The following is a 15,307-nucleotide window of genomic DNA, read 5'->3' as shown; positions in this document are numbered from 1 at the left end:
TTTATAATTTGATTAAACATGTCTTTATGTGGCAGCCATTCCCTTTATTTGATTCATCATACATCGTTATTCATGGGAAGGTCATTATTTACAGGTCCTAAGGAATACATACGGCAAACTCAATATTGAATTACATAGACAATTTTGTACGAGGTCAACCTGAAGCTGTGATCCAATACAAACCGGATTAAACGTCGCGCCCTGTGATGTCACAATGAAAGCAGCTCGTATTGAAAACATTTAGTACTACCTGTTACCAGCTACGACCTCAGTTCTGACCAAGTTTTGTACCTGGCCACCATTGTAAAAGTCCACAGCGATCAATAATGTTCGTCTGGAAGTTTTTTTAAAATGACATTTAAGGTGCATAGCTGTCAACAATCGACAGTGAATAGACGTTGATTAAACTATTTGATTATTAAATTTTAGAACAACAATTAATATTTAATTTAATTTGTGTAAGTGCGCCTACATGATCACATTCATATACACTTTTAAAAAATATATTTTTTGTTAGTACAGAAAACTTCATAAAAAAAACTGACAAAGCCTAAGCATAAGCAGACACTTCTGAATGGACTTTTAAAGATGTAAAAATTGAGTTTGCTAGCCCATAACATCAGTTACTAGTGACCACTACCCACTATGATCTGAATGCATTACCGTTATGATGTAAAGACGTTTAATAAATCTGATCTTTTGTACATGCTGAGGAATTGTTTCAGAATAACTTTGAAATCTCCTGGACTTTGTCAATATTTGGTGTGGTTTTAGAAACCAACAACAACAGATTGTTCCAGTAGGAGTTAATTAAATAGTTGTATTTACCTATTTGTAATTACCATCATGTAATACGAGTAGTTCCACAGTAAAACGTCATTAAAGCGTAAATATTTTGCTTTGTTCATTTAAGTCATATGGTAAACATACATGGTGTAATGGCCAAAGTAGTCTGATGAACTAATCGCAAGGGTTAAGCAGTGCATTTTGTTCAAGTGATGAGTTGTTGTTGTTATAGGGTTTAACGCCATTTTTCAGCACACGATAGGCTATACATGGCGGCCAGTATTAATGGTGGAGGAAGAACCCGGGAAAACCCCGGAAAGAACCACCGACCCACGAGAAGCTACTTCAAGTGATGAGAACAACTAAGAAATATTAAAGGTGTAATATTGCATGTAATAATGATAGGTATGCAGCCAAAAGATATCAGTCCCATACATAGAACCACCACAGTTTTCAGGCCCTACCTGTAGTTCATGCAACTAACGGCAGTACTGTCAAAATGGCATTGGAGCAAGTTACTTTGATGATGGTTACATAACAGAGCTGAAACATCTACCAGATTTCCCTACTTGAATATTAATTTTAATACATTTGAGTAGAATTTTTTTCTTCTCATTTGATCTTATTTGAAATGTATTGATTCCCCCTCCCCTCCTCAAAAGAGAAACAAAATGCAAAATTTGTGAAGCTGAATTGTAAATACTACGAGCTCTACGAGTTAAATCTAATTAAATTAAATTTCATTTTTAGGGTTTTTTTATAATGATTTTGGGGGGTGAATGTCGGGGAATGATGGTGGAGAGTAATAACCATATGAATGTAGGTATTATTGCCCTTGCTAATCTTAACGCATTATTTACTAAAACGTTTACTTAACGCTTCAAGACAGACTACAGGCAAGGAAGGACATTAACTCTTTATCACTTGTTCAGTTAAATCAGGGTTCAATTTACAAAACCACCCCCTGCTATCTTTATCAGCTTGACGTTCAACACGCGAGCTTGTTAATAGCGCCTAAATGACAATGAATAGAAATACCAATGCTGAGAGAGCAATATGACTATTCCTAATTTTGGGTGATTTCGAAGGTTTAAAGTTGTGACGTTGTAAACTACTTCGACATTGCATAGTTTATATTTTGCCTTGCATCTCTTCCAGAATGGTGGCAAACAGCGCTATAGCTATCCATGGTCAACTGCTGAGTCTGGTTTAAATAAATGAATATTTGAATTCCGATATTTTAAACAAATATCTACAAAAAATATTCTGATTCGAATGTTGGCTGTTAGTTTCAGATCTAGTACAGGAAACTGCCAGCTGACAATAAGGCCCAAACCTAAAATTCTGTGGTAGATGTTCTACCAACTCCGTATTTCCCATTTTGTATCCATCACAAAAGGTCACAGACTTAATGACCTCATTTGAGGAAGACCGTGCATAATCAGAGTCAAATCCAGGATTCGCTTTCGTTCTTGTGTGTTGGGGGTGGGGTGGGGTGGGGTGGCAGTGTAAATGAATTTAAGATGCCAAAAATTTTCGGGCAATCAGTTCAGACAGTGACATCGCAATAATGGAGACCCTAAATTTAAGTATCAGCTTTTACAGGAGTGCAAGCCAGCTCATCGACATTTAAATGATCCACTGATAATATTCTTAATTGTACCAACTTCCCAACAAATCGAGTTTTATTAGTGGACCATAAAATCATAAAATCGGGGAGAAGAGGCGTGTGTTATTTCCAGCCGAAATTTTGTTGAAAGCACCAGAACGTGCTGTGAATTATCACTTGCCGGTTATTTCTTTTTCAGTTACTCCATATCACGCAGGACTTTTTCTGTTCAGACTCTTTGTGAAAACCTCTGAAATGTGATAACCTCAATGTCCATATCGCTGTTTATGTAAACATACGAGTCAATGATTCACGAGTCCATCTGGCTTTACTATGCTGCCATGGACAACTTTTTTTTGACTGGAAGCAAGCCTGGACATGTCATGGCATCAAGCCATTATTGAGCACGTATACTGATCACAGAGATGTTGATATCTGTGACAAGCCAAATTAATATAGATTCCAAAAACAGTATAGCTCATCCACTACATATGAAGTGTTATAAACCTTAGATGATATGTCATAAATTGTATAGCATATCTTTAAAACAATGTCAGATAGAAATTATCTTCAAAACTCTAATGAGATCCAATAAATGTTTCGAGTTATAAGATATCTTATGTGGTTTATAAGATATCTTATGTGGTTTATAAGATATCTGATAAGTTTATATCTAATTATGAATATAAGATAAGATATCTAATAAAGTATTCAAGACATCTAATTAAGTTTACATGATCTCGACTTATGTTTATAAGATATCTGATTAAGTTTATAAGATATCTTTTACAATATAAGATATCAGGTAGAGTTAATTCAGAGATCTCATACATTTTTAATAATCTCCAAAATTGTTCAAGATATCTTTTAAATTATATAAGATATGGTATAAAATTTAAAAGATATATTAATTAAAAGTGCGTATAATATATCGTGTAAAGTATATTTTAAGAAAGTCATTATCTTATATCTATAAGATATCTTGCATAGTATATGAGATACCAATCATTTTAAGAAATATCATTTATTCTAAAATACGTATCTTATACGCTTATTAAGATATCTCATAAAACATATAATATATTTGACAAACTATATTGATAGCTTGATTACATTATAAACAATATTATATACAATTTTCATTAAGAGTTCTTGAAAAGTTTATTAAGTACCATATTAAGTCGATAAGTTTATAAAATATCTTATAACTAAAGTGTGTGTGTGTGTGTGTGCGTGTGTGTGTGTGTGTGTGTGTGTGTAAGATATTTTGTATAGATTATGAGCTATCTAGTTTTTCAAATAAATACTACTTTGACGTGCCGTACATATCGCATATTATCCCACACAACAGATGACCCTGAAGAACAAGATCAGCACTACATTAACGTCTCAAGTTCATTGCAATTTGCCTTACTTATCCAGTAAATAAAACTTAATTAGAATAGCATTTCATTCAATTTCAATTTTAATGTAAGTACCAGTATGACATTAAACATATATCAATAAACTTCATCTTTGCTACATGGAAAAAGACTTGAGTAATTTATTCCGTTGAATAAAATTATAGTTGACACTATGACACTCAGAAATGCAATGCAACACACTTTTAGTAGTAGTAGTAGTAGTAGTAGTAATATCATCATATATGACACGGCACAACCACAACCTAATGATCATAACCTAACATTGTTACAGATGTGACTTGTCGTCCTGCTATGACAACATTATAAAGTTTGATGTAAGCATATATTCAAACTAAAGATACGGCGAGCAATTTCCTCACTATCTAACCTGTACATAATCCTATGATGGCGATGAGTGCATAACTCTACCGAAGATATTGTTTAAAAATGTCCATAGGTCTACGGAGAATAACATGAGTACAATGACTGGTCAACAGTCGTATCTTGTAACGATAACCATAATATGTACTTGGGGTTCCGGGCCGCCGAGTGGTCTAAAAGCGCTCGACTTTACCGATCACTGCCAACTCACATCTATCCTCGTGGGTTCGAGTTATGGGCTCAGCTAATGTGGGTATGTGAGAAAGCTGCCAGTAGCTTCCCGTGAGTCGGTGGTTCTTACTGGGGTTTTCCAGGGTTCTTCCTCCACCAGTCATACTGGCCTCCATGAAGCCCGGAACGCTGTATTATCGCGGTACTTAACGTTCTTATCGGTACATATTAAAACTGTTTTGCTATTTGCTGCTTAATTATAATTTGTAAATTTTCAATGATTTTCCGTCTATCTATTCCTGTAAAAAATCTTTGTCAATTGAAGCGCGTAGATGTAAATAAAACAGCATATTGTGGCTGACCCATATTAACGTACCATGGGGGAAGAACTCTATATTATCGCGGTAGTTGCATAATTTAGGTATGGTAGCACACACGCACAAACTGCAACTTATTTAACTTTATGTGAATTTTAAATGTGATGTGGGCAAACAAAAAATATATAAGAAATTATTATTGATATCATTATTGTTATTATTGAAATATTACTTATTTCAAGAAAGTTTTTAACTTATTGTATTTTTATTAACGTACATGAAGTATGATCATAAGCAACATTTTGTCAGTTTTGGTCCATATTGGCTACTACGGAATGAAATTGCAACCTTAACCTTGTAAGGACACGTATGTCACCATCAGTATATCACCTATAATCATCAAACATCAGACGATACACCTAGTATATTTCGTAATCAAAGTCAATATAGGTATAGCAAGTTCGTCGTGAGTTTTGTATATGATGACGAACGAAACTGCACGCACCTTACAAAAAAAGTGATGTCAATTTTTTTTTCAACGTGAACTCCTAAAAATGTTGACATTTTAGAGGAAATTGTGCTTTAAGACATTTGCGTCCTTGCTGGCTATATCTTTAAAATATGTTAGCATCCACTAGACAGCGCGTGTTCAAAATTAATCGGAAAATGCCGTTTGCCGCGATAATATAGAGGCCGCGATAATACAGCGTTGGAGTATATGCCTATCACGTACTGAGAAATAAAGTTAAACCGAAGCAACAACAACCTAATTTGCATTAAGTTTCATGGTAATCCATTCAAATACTACAATAATAGTTACATCAAAACGAAATGTGTATTGTATTGCATCCAGGTGTAACAACAAAGAACTAGCTTATTTATAACAATGATGGAGCACAATGGTTTTCCAATACGCACACCTTTAGTTGATGACCATCAAATATATCAAGTTTAACAGTAATCTACAAACATGAGGACAAAGTGTGTCAGATATCGCTCACCTGACATCTGCTAAATAGCCAAATGTTGTCAGAGAAATCTGGATTAGCATATCTTATGAAAAGCAATTGTTTTAAGGTTTGTCAAGTTTTTCAAATTTTATTCCTGTTTAATGGTGATTCAACTTCATTGGCCCGAGACTGACAGGCCTCTTGCTAGGAAATTCTGCTTTTTGTAGCAGCAGGTATATATGACGGAAGACTGCTACTTTGTATAAAACCATTAATGACAACGATACTTTCTGTCAGATTCGACCCAATTTCTATAAGCAGTTTTTGAGATGAAGTCATTTCAAGACTTTCCTGTCTGTAGTATCTGGTTGGTGTCAAATAAGAATACTCTGCACAAATACGAAAGCATTTTCAGTTGTCATAGGTGGATAGGCATTATTTCCGTAAATATAAAAGGACTTCATGCCAGATGGTTTCTGACATATTTGATCCAATTCTATTAAATGTTTTTGAATAAGAAGTTATATAAGGGGTTTCTTTTCTTAGCAACATCTGCAATATTCGATGGTAAATCGACATGTGTGTGCGCGCGCGTGTGTGTGTGTGTGTGTGTGTGTGTGTGTGTGTGTGTGATTTGGATTTTTAACGTAACTTTAAAAAAAAATCCAGTCATAACGCTACGATGTCTGCAGTGTGGCAATTGATAGTGATGTCTAGCACTGGGGCATCATGCCGCAGACATGTAGCATCATGTCCCACTCAGTCACATTATCCTGACACCAGGCCGACCAGTCCTAACACTAACTTCTTAATGCTGATCGCCAGCGATGCAGCTGTAAGTACCATTTTTAACAAATCTTTGGTATGACTCGGCCAGGGTTCGAACACACGACCTCACGCATCCGAGGAGGACGCTCACTAGTCCACCCGAGCGGTGAGAAATCTACATAATTCGTGCAAACCTTAAAGTTTTGTTAGTTATGGCAGCTGGTGCTGGATCTGCATCAGTCTTTAAATATGAAAGGTCTTCAAGCTTTGTGTTTTGTCAAGTTTAGTCAAAGTTTGTTTAGCGGTTCTTTAAAAAAAAAATCATGTTTTGTTTTCTTACTTTTCTGACAGTGGTCATATTTCATAGTTGACAGGCATAATTTTTTGCAAACCTTTATTGCCCTTATGCCAAGATACTTTGATAGACGTCTGTTCGGTGGCTTTTGAGAAGTTTTAAAGGTTTCTCTATTTTGAGTAGTGGCAGCTATAACTGATTGGCGGTCAGGATAATGTCTACAAAATTAAAAGCTCTCAATGTCAGGGCATTTCTATATTTAGTAACAATGTTCATATTTTATGGCGATAAGCATCATCTGTACAAAACTGAAGCCATATATGGCGGGTTGTTGTCTCAGAATGTTGAGCTGCTTCTGACGAGCGTTTTGAGAAGTTTTTTCAAGGTTTTTCCAGTTTTTGTAACAATGGGCATATTTGATGGCGGATCAGCACAATTTTTAAAAATCAGAAAGCGATCATTATAAATGAGTTTAGAGTGTATCGGTACATCCGAAGATTGAAAAGAGTTCACTCATTGCCAAAGAAGCATAAGACGATCAAGAAAATTATAGCAACAACGAATAAATGGGTTGAAGGTATTAGAAAATAATATAAATAGAAACCTCTATAACTGAGCTTTACATTTTAGCTGGTAACTATATTTAAGAAAAAGTTTTGAAATATTGGTGTTCATATGTGATATCTAGTTGAGTGATTACAGAAAAATAACATAAAGACAATCTAATTTGTGGAAATAAAAAGCTTTTCGTTCCAAAATTAAATTTGAAAAAGATTTAATTTTGGCAGTGACTTGCAGACACCGACGGCAGATGTGCCTCTTGCCTTCTTACTCTCTGTGTTTGTGTATCACCCGGCCCAAGACCTGATCCAGACATAATGTCTTTTGGCGGCTTCGTCTTCCACTTCAGAAAATAGAAGCAGATCCACAACATGTGGCCTTGACTTTCTCGCTAATGCGCAGGTTACAGACCGTTCCCTCAATCAAAGACGTTGACTGCAATTCCCGAGTTGAGGAGCTCGTGCCGTGCCAGCCGGAACCGTCGCGCATGTAATTTTCGACGCTCCTGGCGCAGTATTTTCCTGCTGCGTCACCAGAACGAGGCTAAAACTTCACAAGCTGTGGTTGCTGATCTACCTACCAAGGGCTACACGCACGTATTTTTGTTGTTTGTTTGTTGTTTGTTGTTTTTTGGGGGGGAGGGGGCGATGACGTCAACAAAAGCGGTTGTGTCTGGTTCTAGGTTATGTCGACAGGCAGGGGGCGCGGTAGTCTTTCATAGACGTGGTGATGATACCGCCCCGATTCACTTGCGTGGATGTGGTTGGCGGTCCGGCCTGGCGTCTTGGGACTAGTTATGGCGGTGGTCTGCGTCGTGCGGCCTGATTCTGCGGTGCTGGACTTGATTTTTTGGGCGGTTGGCTGCATGGCCCTGACGGCAAGTATTGTTTTCACCATGCCATCGTATTAACTCTCGATTATATGCCCCTTCCGGAGCAGAACGTTCATAGCCGATTGTTATTATGTCATACACAAATTTAATTTGTCACAACTTCAACATGTTTCTGCAATTCAAAGTTTTAGTATACACTAAACAAGTAACATTTCCCTAATTGGCATGGGGGTAACGTAAATATCATATACTCAGAAATTGTGTGGTATTACAATATAATGACTAAGCGTTCATATCTGTACCCTGGTAATAGATCAATAGTCACAGTCTGTTGGTAGGAAAATTTTACTGATATACACTACTAATTTATGATTCATCAACGTACACATTTAAATATATTTACACACTTCATTGGAGAGGGGATACATTTGTATCGATCATTATATCCCCACTTCACAGCATTTTCTCATACCGCTCCAGTGGCCTAGTAGTTAGACCGTCCGCCTCGGATGCGGGAGGTCGTGGGTTCGATCCCCGGCCGAGTCGTACCAAAGACTTACAAATATGGTACTAACAGCTGCCTTGCTTGGCGCTCAGCATTAAGAGGTTAGTGTTAGGACTGGTCGACCTGGTGTCATGATAATGTGACTGGGTGGGACATCATGCTACGTGTCTGCGGCATGATGTCCCAGTGCTAGACGTCACTATAAGCTGTCACACTGCAGACATCGTAGCGATATGACTGAACGATTGTTAAAAGCTACGTTAAAAATCCATATCACACACACATATCATTGATGGATCGATGAAATACAACATTTAAAAAAGGGCACATCTAAAACAATTAGTTTTTTTTTTGTTTCTGTGAATTTACCATATCCTACAATGACACAAAAGATGTTTCTTTTTGCAAACATGGACTCACTTGTGTATTTTTAAATATATTCATGTATGCGATACAAACCGTGATACACATTAATAATGGGCGTTTATCATGATACATAACTGGCGATACATTGTTCTATCCAGAGTGGCGACAAGGTAGGTCAATCTAAAGCTAGATCACCTAATTAAAATGTCTGAATCAAGTTCATTATCAGACTCCTCTGAACCAGAAATATGGGGGGGGGGTGCGATTGGCCGATTGGTCTAAAGCGCTCTCCGTTACCGATCACTGCCATCTCACCTCTGTCTGCGTGGGTTCGAGTCTTGGATTCGGCTAATGTGGGTATGTGAGAAAGCTTGCCAGTAGCTTCTCGTGGGTCGGTGGTTCTTTCCGCGGGTTTTCCGAGTTCTTTCTCCACCATTAATACTGGTCGCCATGTATAGCCTATCGTGTGCTGAAAAATGGCGTTAAACCCTACAACAACAACAACAACAACCAGAAATATGGCTTTCAGTGTAGCAACAAGCCCACCCAATCAAATCCAAGTTCATCTCGATAATATGTGTGGCTCATTATTGAACTCCTCAGAGGTGTTGATTGATATAAACCAATATTCCAAGTTTGATTCAAACCAGACGAGAAATATGGCCAACAGAATGGCAACATGCTCAGCCAATTTAAAGTATTTTGACCGCATACGTGATGCATCTTGCTCACCATCAAATTCGTCGACGACATTGATAATAAGAGGTTTCATTCCAAGTTTGATTAAATCCTAGCAGAAGCATGGCCTCCATAGTGGTCACAAGTCCATCCAAACAGATTCATCACCACAGGAATAATACGCAAGACCGGTAAAAAGCAATCGTTAATGGACGTACGACAGATGGGACAAAAGGACAGACAGACGGCGGATGCAGCAACATTGCCATGAGCTCACTTGGCTTTACCACCAAGGGAACTACACATCTGTTGATACACAAGTATCCAGTAAGTGAAACAGAATCTAATCTATTTAGTTTCGATTTATAAAATTGGGATATGTACCTATCGACAAAAATTACACGCAAGCACAATCATTAATTTGATAACAGAATCAATACTTACAGAAAACTCTACAAGATGTTCAGCTTCCATAAGACTGTAAATTCCCCCAATGCTATAGTTCCTAAAACGAATCCAAGAATCTGCGAATCTAACAAATATACAAAATTAAACCACACATGTAGAATTTGAATGTGGGGCAAGTTACGCACTCATGCAGATTTGTATCTATCACAAGGCCCGTCTGTGCCAAGGGAGAGATGGGAGAAGTACACATACACACCTGCATCAAGTTGTAGTTAATAGGCATGAGCCTATTTGATTATTTATATAAACATCACACATCCAACAGTTCTGATTGCTAAGTGGTCTAGCATGGTGCTCTAGTCTTGTGTGGTTTATAATAAACTAGAAGTGATGCTGAAAAACGTGCAGACTCATGTTTGGGCTTTAATTTTGTGGAGTTTACAATGTACAGCATTATAAGCATTATAAGCACACCGTCCCCCACGAATCCCCCCCACCCGCCATTCTAGTAAATATTGGTATAACAATATATCGATTCACTTGGTATACACTGGTACACTACCATATTGTGATTCGTACCTAAACAAATTTCTTCTATATATTATTTTAACCGCAGATGTGTATTCATGGCCGGACCCTAGGGATAGGCGACATATGCCACCACACAGGGCGCCATTTCCCCATGTGCCGGGTCTGTGTATAATATTTAGATGCAATCTCTTTTCTGTAACATGGACATGCACAGACAGACAATCCTAATTCTTAAAAAAATTTCAAAAGAATGGTGCAACACGTCAGGAGAGTACATTATTCATGATAATAAAATTTACAGCTCAGCAAATCAAGTCGGTATCATATTGGGTTTTAAAAATCGTAAACTTGGTATCAAAATGTAGCAATACATATTGCAATGCAATCATTCATATTGCACTACGTCACAAAGCAGTGTCAGCTGGCAATACACGCACGTACTTTTACAATTTGTTGTTGTTGTTGTGGGGTTTAACGCCATTTTGCAGCACACGATAGGCTATGCATGGCGGCCAGTATTAATGGTGGAGGCAGAACCCGGGAATGTGTCCTCCAAATTTAATTTAGCTTGTTATTTCTCTTATTCAGTAAAACATCTATTATTCGGATTATTTTTGCCTATGGACTCCTACAGTGTCCCCCAACATTTTATATACTGTACATCTGGAGTATGTAGTTGTTGTTGTAGGATTTAACGCCATTTTCAGCACAAGATAGGCTATACATAGCGGCCAGTATAAATGGTGGAGAAAGAACCAGGGAAAACCCCAGAAAAAAACCACCGACCCACGAGAAGCTACTGGCAAGCTTTCTCACATACCCACATTAGCCGAATCCTAGACTCGAACCCACGCAGACAGAGGTGAGATGGCAGCGATCCGTAACGGAGAGCGCTTTAGACCACTCGGCGACTCGTGGCCCCCTTACAGTTTGTGAAAGTGATGGTGGTCTTATTCTCAAGAAACGGTTTTTCAAACCAAAATTGCAATTATATCTTAACACGGACTTTCTATTTTTTTTTTTACACAGAAGTCAGGTCTATATTTTGCCATTCAGGTTACTGTAACCAGATTCTGAATTTACTACAAATTGAACAAAATAAAAATTGACAGTAAACATAAGAGATCTCGATAATACTGACATAATGTAAAGCCTATAATTCAAGTTAAATCAAACGTTATTCCGAAATAAAACATCCAGCGCTTGAGAGGTTTTAATAAAAAGCAAAGAGAGGACGGGTGATGTTTCGTCATTCCAAAGTTGGGGAGTAGATGTACCTTCGTTAGTACAGCACTGGAATCAAAAGGTCGCGGTTGCGATATATGCCAAGGTCAGCCCGAATCGGTTGCCTCAATATGTCCATTCAGAAAGCAGTTTGCTTTCCACCTCCAAGGCATGCATTAGTCATTATTGTTGAGAAGGTGGTGTTACCAAAAACAACCAGCCAGCACAATCATTCCAAATTAAATTATGGGCATACGTTTGGCTTTTACACATCTATAAAAATATATTCAGAAATGTTGTAGTTCACGTCATCTACTTAACTTGCCTCTATGTAAGTATCTCTTAAGGTAAGAAGGGTCACTTTTGGGGGTGGGATGAAAATTATAAATTTTGAAGTAATTTCATAAAATTACAATTTATAATATATTCTTTCAATCCTAGTTCGAGTTTTCTCTGACCCTTGCCACCCCATTTTTGATATTTGGACATTTATGTTGGGGTGTAGGGTCAGAGCGCACTCCCTATCGAAAAGTTGGAATTTGCCGACACCATTTGGTGTCGGCATGAGGTAGCCGCTTACTAGCCGGCCCAGCAAACTTAATCGACCTTTCATCGAGATATACCTGCATAAAATCGTTAGGAATATGATTTATTTTCTCAGAAATTGCGAACATAGCATTCGTTATGTCTTTAATCCGCTGATACACCAGACGAAAGTACATCGTTGCTAAAATTTGATCTGGATTTGGCCATTTATATTCCTACTCACGTGACTACACAACTCTCGCGACTGACATCTCAATGACATCAGAGGTCATACAGTCACGTGATATCAACAACAGACCATTTCTAGTATTGCTGTTGGAAAACAAATCGAACATATAAATAAAAGTCATATAATTTTTATAGAAAAATAAAAAAACAAACTTCTCAAAATATTTATTGTGAAAACATCGACGAAAATCTGTAAATGTTGCAGAAATTTGAAGAAAACCAGATTCACTACGAAAAGCACGTGTCAGTGTGGTAGTCACGTGACACCAACAAAAAAAACATCGCTGACACGTGCTCGGTACTTCTTGAAAATGGTTTTCTCCAACCTGCTGCGATACCGACAGGATTCAGTTCTTTGTTCTCAGAATAATTATGTTAAGAATTAAGTGTGCATTATATTTATTTACAAACATTAAGTGACTTCCATTTAATATGTACAAATTCTATGTACAAAAACTTGGGAAATTTGTTTATTGTCGATATCATGTGACTATATGACCTCTGATGTCATTGACATGTAGGTCCCGAGATTTGTATAATCATGTGACTCGGAATGCAAATGACCAGATTTAGGTCAAATTTCAGCAACGACGTACTTTCGTCTAGTCTGTCGGCGGATTAAAGACATGACGAATGCTATGCTCACGATTTTTGAGAAAATAAATCATATTCCTATCGATTTCATGCAGGAATATATCGATGAAAGGTCGTTCAAGTGTGCTGGATCGGCTAGAAAGCGGCTACCCCATTCCGACACCATTTTGGTGTCGGCAAATTCCAACTTTTCGATAGGGAATGCGCTCTGACCCTACACCTCAACATAAATGTCCAAATATCAAAAAATGGGGTGGCAAGGGTCAGAGGAAACTCGGACTATTTCAATCCCAACAAATTTTGATTCAAATGAGCCAAATGTTACGATACAGCCTCAGAAAAAAATGAACTAGGTGAAATAGCAATCAAGTGATAAGGTCATCCAGTTAATATTGTGGTTGAGCGTGGTGGTATCGTGTTGCCGAATAACTGGATCATCTAAAGCCAACGAATAAAAAGTAAACTGCCTTCAAAAAGTGACAAAAATTTTCTCTTGTACCGTCATCCTTTCATTTGTGAAAAGTTTCTTGTTTTCATTATGCTTGTGTACCAAAGAAATTTAAATAATAAGAGAGTGGTTGCCACAAGTACAATAAAAGCTATCATTCGAACCATTTGAACACGTGCAATAAAAGCTATAATCTGCCACATTTGAACACGTACAATAAAAGCTATCATTTGTCACATTTGAACACGTACAATAAAAGCTATCTTTTGTCACATTTGAATACGTACAACAAAAGCTATCATTTGTCACATTTGAACACGTACAACAAAAGCTATCATTCTGTCACAATTGAACAAGAACAACAAAAGCTATTTGTCACATTTGAATACGTACAATAAAAGCTATAATTTTTCACATTTGAACACGTACACTGAAAGCTGTCATTTGTCATATTTGAAGGCATACAATAAAGCTATAATTTGACACAATTGAACACGTACAATAAAATGTATCGTTTGACACAATTGAACATGTACAATAAAAGCTATCACTTGTCACATTTGAACACGTACAATAAAAGCTATCACTTGTCACATTTGAACACGTACAATAAAAGCTATCGTGTGTCACATTTGAAAAATTACATTTCTAGCTTATCACATTTGAACAGGTACAGTAAAAGCTATCATTTGTCACATTTGAACACGTACAATAAAAGCCATCATTTGCCACATTTGAACACGTACAATAAAAGCCATCATTTGTCACATTTTAACACGAAATTAATGAAAGTGCTTACCAAAAGATGTTTACACCCTGTTGTAAGAGTCTCAAAACACACATACACACACACACACACACATGAAATGTCTGCATTATATTAAACGATTTGGAGAATTCATTAAATACTTCTGAATTTGAAACGTTCTGACCACCTTTCATCCACCTGGAATGACCTCACGATCATGTAGGAGTGGGGGTGGGCAAGAGAATGGGCTTCTCCATACAATGAAACATGTTCTAAGACTAAGTGAATTAGAAAGTTTCGAAAGTTGAACAACTATTTCTTCTCAAAACTATATGACTTCTACATGTTATAACACACATTCTATTCTTGGTGTATTGATTCTACATGTTATAACACACATTCTATTCTTGGTGTATTGATTCTACATGTTATAACACACATTCTATTCTTGGTGTATTGAGAAGTGTTAGTAATAATGAATATATCCCTGTGAAATTGACCTAACGGACATTATAAGAACGAAATATTTTGGCCATGTTTTTCTTTTAAAAGTGTCCAACAAAAAGAGACTCGTTAATCTAGACTGGGCCTGATGGAAGGCAATCTAGATGGTCAGTCTACAGAGGAAGCCAGGATACAGAGGGTTTGATTTGGTTCTGTGCTTTTACAGCACAGTAACACAAGGAGGTTATTTAGTGCTGTGGCAATTGGAATAATGCTTCTAACGAAAAAAAACGCACCATGGTACTTGGCCTGGGTTGATCCAAAGGAATGATTCGAACTCGAACTGTTTCGATCGGGAGTCTGGCCATTTTCGGATGCCAAGGTTCTGATATAATCACCCTATCTACACCTTGTCGGACCGAGCAGATATGTACTTCGGATCTGTGAATCTCAGTTGATGCAGCGGCAAGCCACCACATCCAATCAAAATCAAGTTGAAATTTGAACACTGTTC

The 15,307-nt window shown here is 37.3% G+C and overlaps 1 protein-coding gene across 1 annotated transcript in view; it reads right to left on the bottom strand.

Annotated features, from left to right (window-relative positions):
- The window catches only part of LOC149773991 (neurocalcin-delta B-like), a 299,760-nt gene extending 289,596 nt beyond the window's left edge, over window positions 1-10,164 (bottom strand). The window contains exon 1 of the mRNA XM_089945922.1: window positions 10,067-10,164. The gene's annotated coding sequence lies outside the window, so the exon portion shown is untranslated. The remainder of the gene's footprint in view (window positions 1-10,066) is intronic.
- Window positions 10,165-15,307: the final 5,143 nt, after the last annotated feature.

This window comes from Sinohyriopsis cumingii, unplaced genomic scaffold (genome assembly GCF_028554795.1).
Source record: "Sinohyriopsis cumingii isolate HCF-2022 unplaced genomic scaffold, ASM2855479v2 utg000459l, whole genome shotgun sequence".
In the NCBI taxonomy this organism is placed as follows: domain Eukaryota; kingdom Metazoa; phylum Mollusca; class Bivalvia; order Unionida; family Unionidae; genus Sinohyriopsis; species Sinohyriopsis cumingii.
Note: the sequence above shows the minus strand (reverse complement) of the source record. Positions and strands in the feature narration are given on the sequence as shown.